At 52.1% G+C, this 7,675-nt stretch overlaps 1 pseudogene; it reads right to left on the reverse strand.

The window, feature by feature from the left end:
* Nucleotides 1-7,231: 7,231 nt before the first annotated feature.
* On the reverse strand, nucleotides 7,232-7,324 carry LOC149459515 (U2 spliceosomal RNA; annotated as a pseudogene).
* Between the last annotated feature and the right edge of the window lie 351 nt (nucleotides 7,325-7,675).

Consider the following 7,675-nt stretch of genomic DNA (forward strand, 5'->3'; position numbering starts at 1 on the left):
TGAAACTATTCAGTTCTCCAGCAGCCATGAGCTTGGTGTGAAGGATGCAGACGTCTGGTCAGTGTATCCTGGGATAACCTGTGTGCTGTCGGACCAGTGAAAGAAAATGCAATAAAGGGTGAACATCGGGAGGAGCGGGGCTGTTTTGAAGCAAATTGCTGTTGAATTCACTTAAAGCTGATGTAGCACTACCCCCTTAGGGATTGCTGAGTCATTTTTGGGTTCCCTGTCGATCTGGACCTCTCATTGAAAGCTCAACCTCTGCTGACACTACTGGTCTCTGGTGACCCAGATAAATCCCACCTGTAGAATGGACTCACACACAGAGTAGAATAAACCAAAATGAAGTTTATATCTCCTAGATAGTAAGCTCCCAGGATCAGGCCTCTCCTATCCCTCTTGTATTGAACTGTATTGTTGCTGTATTGTCTCCTGTTATATTGTAAAGCGCTGAGCAAACTGTTGGCGCTATATAAATCATCTATAATAATAATATTGGATTTGGAGGTAACTGAATCAAAAATAACAACACAATTCTGGTATTGGCAGCAAATCTGATCATTCTTTGCAACTGTGAGCAAAATAAACAATATGCACAATAAAACAACAGTATCTGTAGTCTTCTGGGACACGTGACAGGTCACAGAAGACTACGGGGCCATTCACAAAGCGCAGCGCTTCTCACGCATGCGCAGTGGGCACCCAGCTGTGAAGCTGTCACAGCCGGGTGCCCACACTGAAGATGCTGGCGCCAGGAAGAGAAGAATGCCGGTGAAACCAGCCGTGGTGAGGACACCGCTGAACCGAGGGACAGGTAAGTGTCTGTATTTTAAAAGTCAGCAGCTACAGTTTATTTTTTTTTTCAGCTACATGTATTTTTTTTTTTCAGGTGGAACTCCTGAGGACAGTGACTAACAGCTTCGTCCACCTTAAAAGCAGACTTTGCCAGCCAGCTACTCCGGCACCCGTGCCACTTCATGCCCTCACTCTCTCTGGCTGCACCTTCAGAAGCGTTGGGTAGGAGGTGCAAGAGAGGCCTCCACAACATTCCAGTTGTCACCAAGAACGTGATAGGTTTGTGGCAGCTGATGCCTCCTGGGATGGTTAACCCAGGAGTCTGCGGGAGTAGGGTTACACATCATTTTCCTCTAGGCGAGAATCAGGGCAGGGAGCAAGATGCATTGTAAACAGAAAATAAAAGGTAAATAAACATAAAAAATAATAAAACGATGAGCTTTGATAGATTTATGAAGGTCAGGGATTAGAATGAGGCATAATATAGTTTATGGTGAAAGTTCGGCTTAACTCATCTACAAATGTATGCACGTAATTTACAAAAAAACAAGCACTGCTACTGTAAATGATGCACACCTGAGATGAATTATCTACACCGCAGCAATTCCAAATCCAAATGATTCCAGCAGGGGAGCTTTAAATCTGCACAGGATTTATTAAAAGTAAAAGAAAGCTTTGTTGAAAACCACACATAACTAGTCAGAGGAGCAAAAGAGCTTACAGTCAGTTAAAGAGCAGCAGCCAAGGTGACCCTATTACTACACCAAAGCTGCCCAGCAATGATACACCTGTAAAGACAGTAAATACTTACTTTTCCTGCTGTTTGTGTCACTGAGGTCTTCTCTGATGTTGTGGAATCATCCCTCAAAATCCACTGAGAAACCAACACTTCTATCATTTGTCCTCCAGAGGATTTACCCTCCTTCCTGACCAGGCCGTTTTTTGCAAAACAGCATCTTTTGGTGATATTTGATCACCTCTGCATTTTTTATTTTTTGTGCTATAAACAAAAAAAGATCGACAATTTTGAAGAAAAAAAAACAATATTTTGAACTTTTTGCTATAAAACATATCCTGTAAAAAAATTTTAAAAAATCTAATTTCGTCATAAATTTAGGCCAAAATGTATTCTGTGACATGTATCTAAAAAATCCCAATATGTGTAAATTTTTTTGATTGAAAAGATACTTTTATTACAGAAGCATCAAAAACAACATGTTACTTGTAATCGGGGTACATCTCACCCTGTACTGCGACGCAGCGCACCACATTGCAATACAGTTCCAAGCATACAATAAATGCATTCAGAAATAAATACATTCGCTCAGCGGTATGATGCCTGACGTGATGTGCGTGGAGGACGAATCTCCAGATCACCACGTCATGCATACGCCGCTTACCCCAAAAACTGTAGCATCCTAATATACATTACGTTTCCTAATACTACTAATGCATGCAAAAACGAAAACCGGATATTACGATCAACAATAGGCATTACGATCAACAAGGGGGGGAAAGAACACAGGCCCGAAAAGACAAAGACACGCAAGGGGGAGTAGGGGGAAGGGGGAAATCTTCAGACATCCTCTTCCTCCTTAAAGTCCATCAAGGAATAGTCTCTGAGCAGACTGAGGATCAGTCTGCGGCAGTCCTCAATGGACATCCTCTCCCGCTGGTGGATGAGGCGCTTTCTGGCGCACCATAAAGCGTCCTTAAAACAGCACAGCACCCGCCAGGCGCCGTCAATGTCCTCCAGAGAAAAAGTCCCACAGAATAGTCCATTCAACACCCCAAAGTGAGTGATGGCTGTCTGTGGTACAAAGTCCTTGAGTTCAGGTTCCAGGGCCCCCAACAGGGCCTGAGCAAATGAGCACTCCCAGAAAACGTGGTGAGACGTTTCCTCGTGGATGATGCAGAAGGGGCAGTGTCTGTATCTGCTCAGGTTCCTGGCATGCATAAATGTCCTGAGAGGCAACCCCCCTTGGATTGCCATCCATGCCAGGTCTTTGTGCCTGTTGGTAAGGATGTTGGAAGAAACATTCCTCCAGACCACCTTGCAGGTGTCTGAAGGCAGGCCTGGAACCGACTCCAAAATGTCGCTGGCTCGGATGAGCTTGGAGCCCCAGATGAAGTGGAACACCGCCCTGGTGATGGCCTTACAGGTGTTGACCCGTGGGGGCCAGGCCTGGGCGAGGTACTGCAACACAGGGAGAATCTCGCTGCGGAGTACCAGTGTCTTCCCTTCGATGGAGAGGTCTCTGAGGCTCCATAGTCCAAACTTTTGACGCATCTTGGCCAGTCTCTCCTCCCAAGACTTCAGGGCTGCGCCCTCGGCACCAAACCAAACTCCCAAAATTTTCATGAAGTCTGTCTTGATGCCAAAGGGCATGGATGCAGAAGAAGGCAGGAACCACTTTCCGAAGAGCATGACTTCTGACTTCCCGCAGTTGACCTTTGCCCCCGAAGCTTGGCCGAAGTCCTCGCAGGTCTGGACGAGCAGGTCGATGGAGCGCTGGTTGGCACAGAACACCGTCACATCGTCCATGTAGAGCGAGCACTTCACTTCCCGTCTGTCTGGTCCCGGTGCGGTGATTCCCCCGATCTCTGGATTCCGTCTGATGCATTCGGCGAAGAGCTCTATACAGCAAACAAAAAGCAGAGGTGAGAGAGGACAGCCTTGTCTGACCCCGGAGAGGACCGGGAAGGGGTCAGTCTTCCAGCCGTTCACCTGCACGGAACTACAAATGTCGTTATACATCATATCCACAACCGAACAGAACATTTCCCCAAGACCAAACCTGCGCAGGGCTCTGCACATAAACCCATGGGAGACACGGTCAAAGGCCTTTTCCTGGTCAAGACTGACCAGGGCCGCGTGCACACGGCGGTCTTTGATGTACTGGACCGTGTCCCGGACAAGCGCTAGGCTGTCCGCAATCCTGCGGCCAGGAATGCCACAAGTCTGATCCGGGTGGATTATCTGTCCGATGACAGCCTTCAACCTGTTCGCCATAACTTTGGCGAGGATCTTGTAGTCCACATTCAAGAGAGAGATGGGATGCCAATTTTTCAAGTCACATCTCTCCCCCTTACGCTTGTACAGGATCGTGATCATCCCCTCCCTCAACGAAGGAGGCATCTTGCCCTCCACCACCATCTCCTCGAGCAGGTCCGAGCAGGTCCGGGCCCACGAGATCCCACAGCGCTACATAGAGCTCCGCTGGGAGACCGTCGCAGCCCGGGGTCCTGCCTCGCCTAAAGGATTTAGCGGCAGAGTGCAGTTCCTCCAACGTCAAGGGGGCGTTGTGGCCGACAAACCTGCAGGATCAATAGCATTAGAGATACCTGACAAGAACCTGTCGGCCGCTGCCGTGTCTGTTTCTTTGGGGGAGTAGAGGTCGGAGTAGTAGTCGCTGACCACTTCCATCACGGCCTCCTTCCCCTTCTGGAGTGTTCCAGTCTTGTCGCGCAGCTCAGACAGGGGAGTGTGTCCTGAGTGGAGTTTCCTGAAAAAGAAAGAGTTACACTTCTCACCTTTCTCTAGATGCTCCACCTTGGCACGGAAGACAATGTGCCTGGATTCTTCCTCAAAGTGCTTTTTCAAGCTCTTCTTGGTGTCCTCCAGGTCTTGCCTCACGTCCCAGCCACAGAGATGAAGGTCCTGCAGGGACTGCAGCTGACGCTGCAGCCTCCTGAGTTCCCTCCTCCTGGCACACACTTGCTGGCGTCCCCTGGCCTGAAAGAAGCTGTGCAGCTTGACTTTCACAAACTCCCACCAGTCGCTTACCTTGGGAAAGAAAGACTTCTCCCCTCGCCAGGCACCGTAGGTTTCCCTGAGCTCCTCTAGCAGTTCCTCATCGTCCAGCATGGTGCAATTCAGCTTCCAGGAGCCTGGGCCCGGGGCAAAGCCCTCTCCCAGATCGCCTTGAAAGTGAATGGCCCTGTGGTCAGAGAAAAAGCAGGGAACCATGGAGAACCCGCGGTGCCTGACTGCCCTGGAGGTGAGCACAAAGTCAATCCTGGAGCGCACAGATCCATCGGGGCGGCTCCATGAGTAGTTCACGGAACCGCGCCCCACGGATCCCACTGCGTCTCGCAGGGAAGCCTCCGCAATCACCTCCCGGAGCAGCTTCGAGGTGGCGTCGAGTTTTGCGTACATGCTGGAGCTGCACCCATCCTCCTCTATCGGACAGTTAAAATCACCGCCGATTACTACTGTTCTCGTTGTGACGAGTTGCGACCGCAGGGTTTGGAAAAGTTCCAGCCGCGCGTTCTTCTCCGGGGAGGCGTACACGTTGATGAGCCTAACGGGCTCCCCCGCCCACGAACCGTCTATGACTAGAAGGCGGCCACAGACGAGCTCATGGACGGAGTCAACAGTGAAACGTCCTCCCCTGATAAGAACCGCTACCCCTGCGGACTTGCAATCGCCACCCCCAGACCAGTAGGAGGGACCGTGGGTCCACTGGGAGGACAAATGAGTGTACCTCCTCAGAGGGGGAAGTGCGCACTCCTGAAGCATGTACACATCACTCTGCTGTGTGGAAAGAAAGGTCAGCACAGTCTGCCTCCTAGACACATCCTTGATGCTCCTCACATTAATGGAAAAGATAGAGATCTCAGCCATCATGGGAAAGAGATGAAGGGGTTAGTCGGCAGGGGCTGTGCTTACCTCCCCTGGGGAGGGGGGGCGACCTCTGTGGCCTGGCCAGGGTCCTGGCTCAGTCCGATCTGGTTGAGGACCTCGTTGAGGACCTCATCGAAGTCGGTGGAGAGATCTGGCCCCGACCGGGTCAGAGCCATCTCTTCTTCCACCTCTTCCTCTTCCTCCAGTGTGTCGAGGTCCTCCCCCACGGGGTCAGGGCCTGCGGCATTCTGGAGGACAGCAGGACGTTTGGTGGCGGAGGAGGGTTCCTCCGCCGCCGGGCTAGCCTGCTCCTTCTTCCGCTTCCTGATCCCCGCCGCAGAGCTGCTGACGGGGGTGGCAGGGGCGGGAAATCCTCCTGTGAGGACAGGTCAGGGGGGGTGGAACCGGGCCCGGGAGGGGTGGGGCAGGGGGGCCAGGGGCAGGAGGGGCAGGAGGGCCAGGGGCGGGGGGGCAGGAGGGGCAGGGGCGGGAGGGGCAGGAGGGCCAGGGGCGGGGGGGGCAGGAGGGCCAGGGGCGGGAGGGGCAGGAGGGCCAGGGGCGGGGGGACCAGGGTCCGGGGGGGTTGGGGTGGGGGGAGGGGGGTTTCTCTTCCCTGGGTCCTTTGGGGGTTTCTGTGGTGCTGGTTTGGTGGCAGAGCCCTTGCTCAGGGCCCCAGCATACGTCCTGCTTCTCTCTGGGCAGTCCCTGTAGACGTGCTCTGACCGTCCACAGAGGTTGCAGGTTTTGGACCTCGGGCAATCCTTGGTCTCGTGACCTGCAGACCAGCAGAACCTACATGAAAGCACATGGCAATCCTTACCCTCGTGCCCCGGCTGTCCGCACCTGAGGCATGACTGGGGTTGATCTGGGTAGTGTAGGAGTCCCGCTGACGCTCCCAGGGAAAAGCACTGTTGCAGGTGTTGGAGATCTCCAGCGGGACGATCTCTCAGCAATCTGCAAAACACAGACCACTTACCAGTCCAGAAGCCGTTGGCATCTAGTATCCGGACTGGGTCCTTCAACACGACGCAAAACCTTTGGAGGTAGGTGGCGATGTCTCTACCAGGGACGTGAGGGTTCCTCATGGACACCGTGATCCGCCTTTCGTCCCTTTGAATGGGAGAGTTTGCGATGAACTTGCGGAAGAGGGAGTCGGGTCCAGAGGTCTTCACTGCCTCCCAGTACCTTCTGCATACCTGTAGAGAAACAAAAGTTACGAAGAAAATACCTTTCATGAAGGATTGCACCAACAGGGTCTCTGCCTTGCTAAATCCTTGTTCAAGGATCATTTTCTTCCCGAAGACTTCCGGGGTCATGTCCGGGACTCTGCCTTCCACTTCTTTCAGCCGCAGCACGACTGTCTGCTTCATCCAGGGCTCCAGTGGAGGGAGACCGTCCTCAGGGCCGGAGCGATCTGAGGTGGAGGTGGAGGCGGAGGGGGCTTCTCCCGGGGTCTTGGCGGGGGCGGTGGTGGCGTTCTGTGGCTTCTTCGCGGTTTGCTTGTTCTTCCCCATCTTGTCGCAGAGGAGTTCTCAGGAGGGCTTCCCAGAGATCTTGATCGGATTCCTTCTCCTTCTTCTTCCTCGGCGGCTTCACTCTTGCTTAGCCTTTGAAAAGGCTATTGAGCGTCTACTGCCCGGAGGTAGTAACGCAGAGTGAACAAGGGGGGGGGGAGATCACAAACTCGTTCTGTGTGGGGGCTAAGCCTCGAACCCAATAGCAGCAAGCAGGTGAAGCCGAATTGAATCGACGATCCTACCAGGCCGAGAAGAGGGTACCCCACACAGACCAAATGGCTGGGATAGATGCAATTGGTTCTCAACGTCCTAGCTGGAAGCAGGGACACCCCTAAAGGCAAGGTCGATACTACACTTGATCTTAGCCAAAAGGCCGAGAAGCGATATGTGTAAATTGGTTTACGTGAAAGTTATAGCGTCTACAAATGGCGGTATATATACTGGGATTTTATATTTTATTTTTTTATATACTAGTAATGGCGCCAATCAGCGACTTATAGCGGAACTGCGGCGGGCATTCTGACACTGGGGGGGCAACCGACATCCCAATGACACTAATACAGTGATCAGTGCTAACAAAAAGCACTGACACTGTACTAACTGCACTGGGCAGGAAGGGGTTAACATCTGGGACGATCAAAGGGTTAACTGTGTGCTGTTTAACATTATGTGCTGTGTGTGTTTTACTAGGGAGACATGCTGCTTTGTTTTTTTCTGTGGTGCAGAGAAATACACA

This window comes from Staurois parvus, unplaced genomic scaffold (genome assembly GCF_062004578.1).
Source record: "Staurois parvus isolate SC_StPar_1 unplaced genomic scaffold, SC_StPar_1.0 ptg000255l, whole genome shotgun sequence".
NCBI classification, from domain to species: Eukaryota; Metazoa; Chordata; class Amphibia; order Anura; family Ranidae; genus Staurois; species Staurois parvus.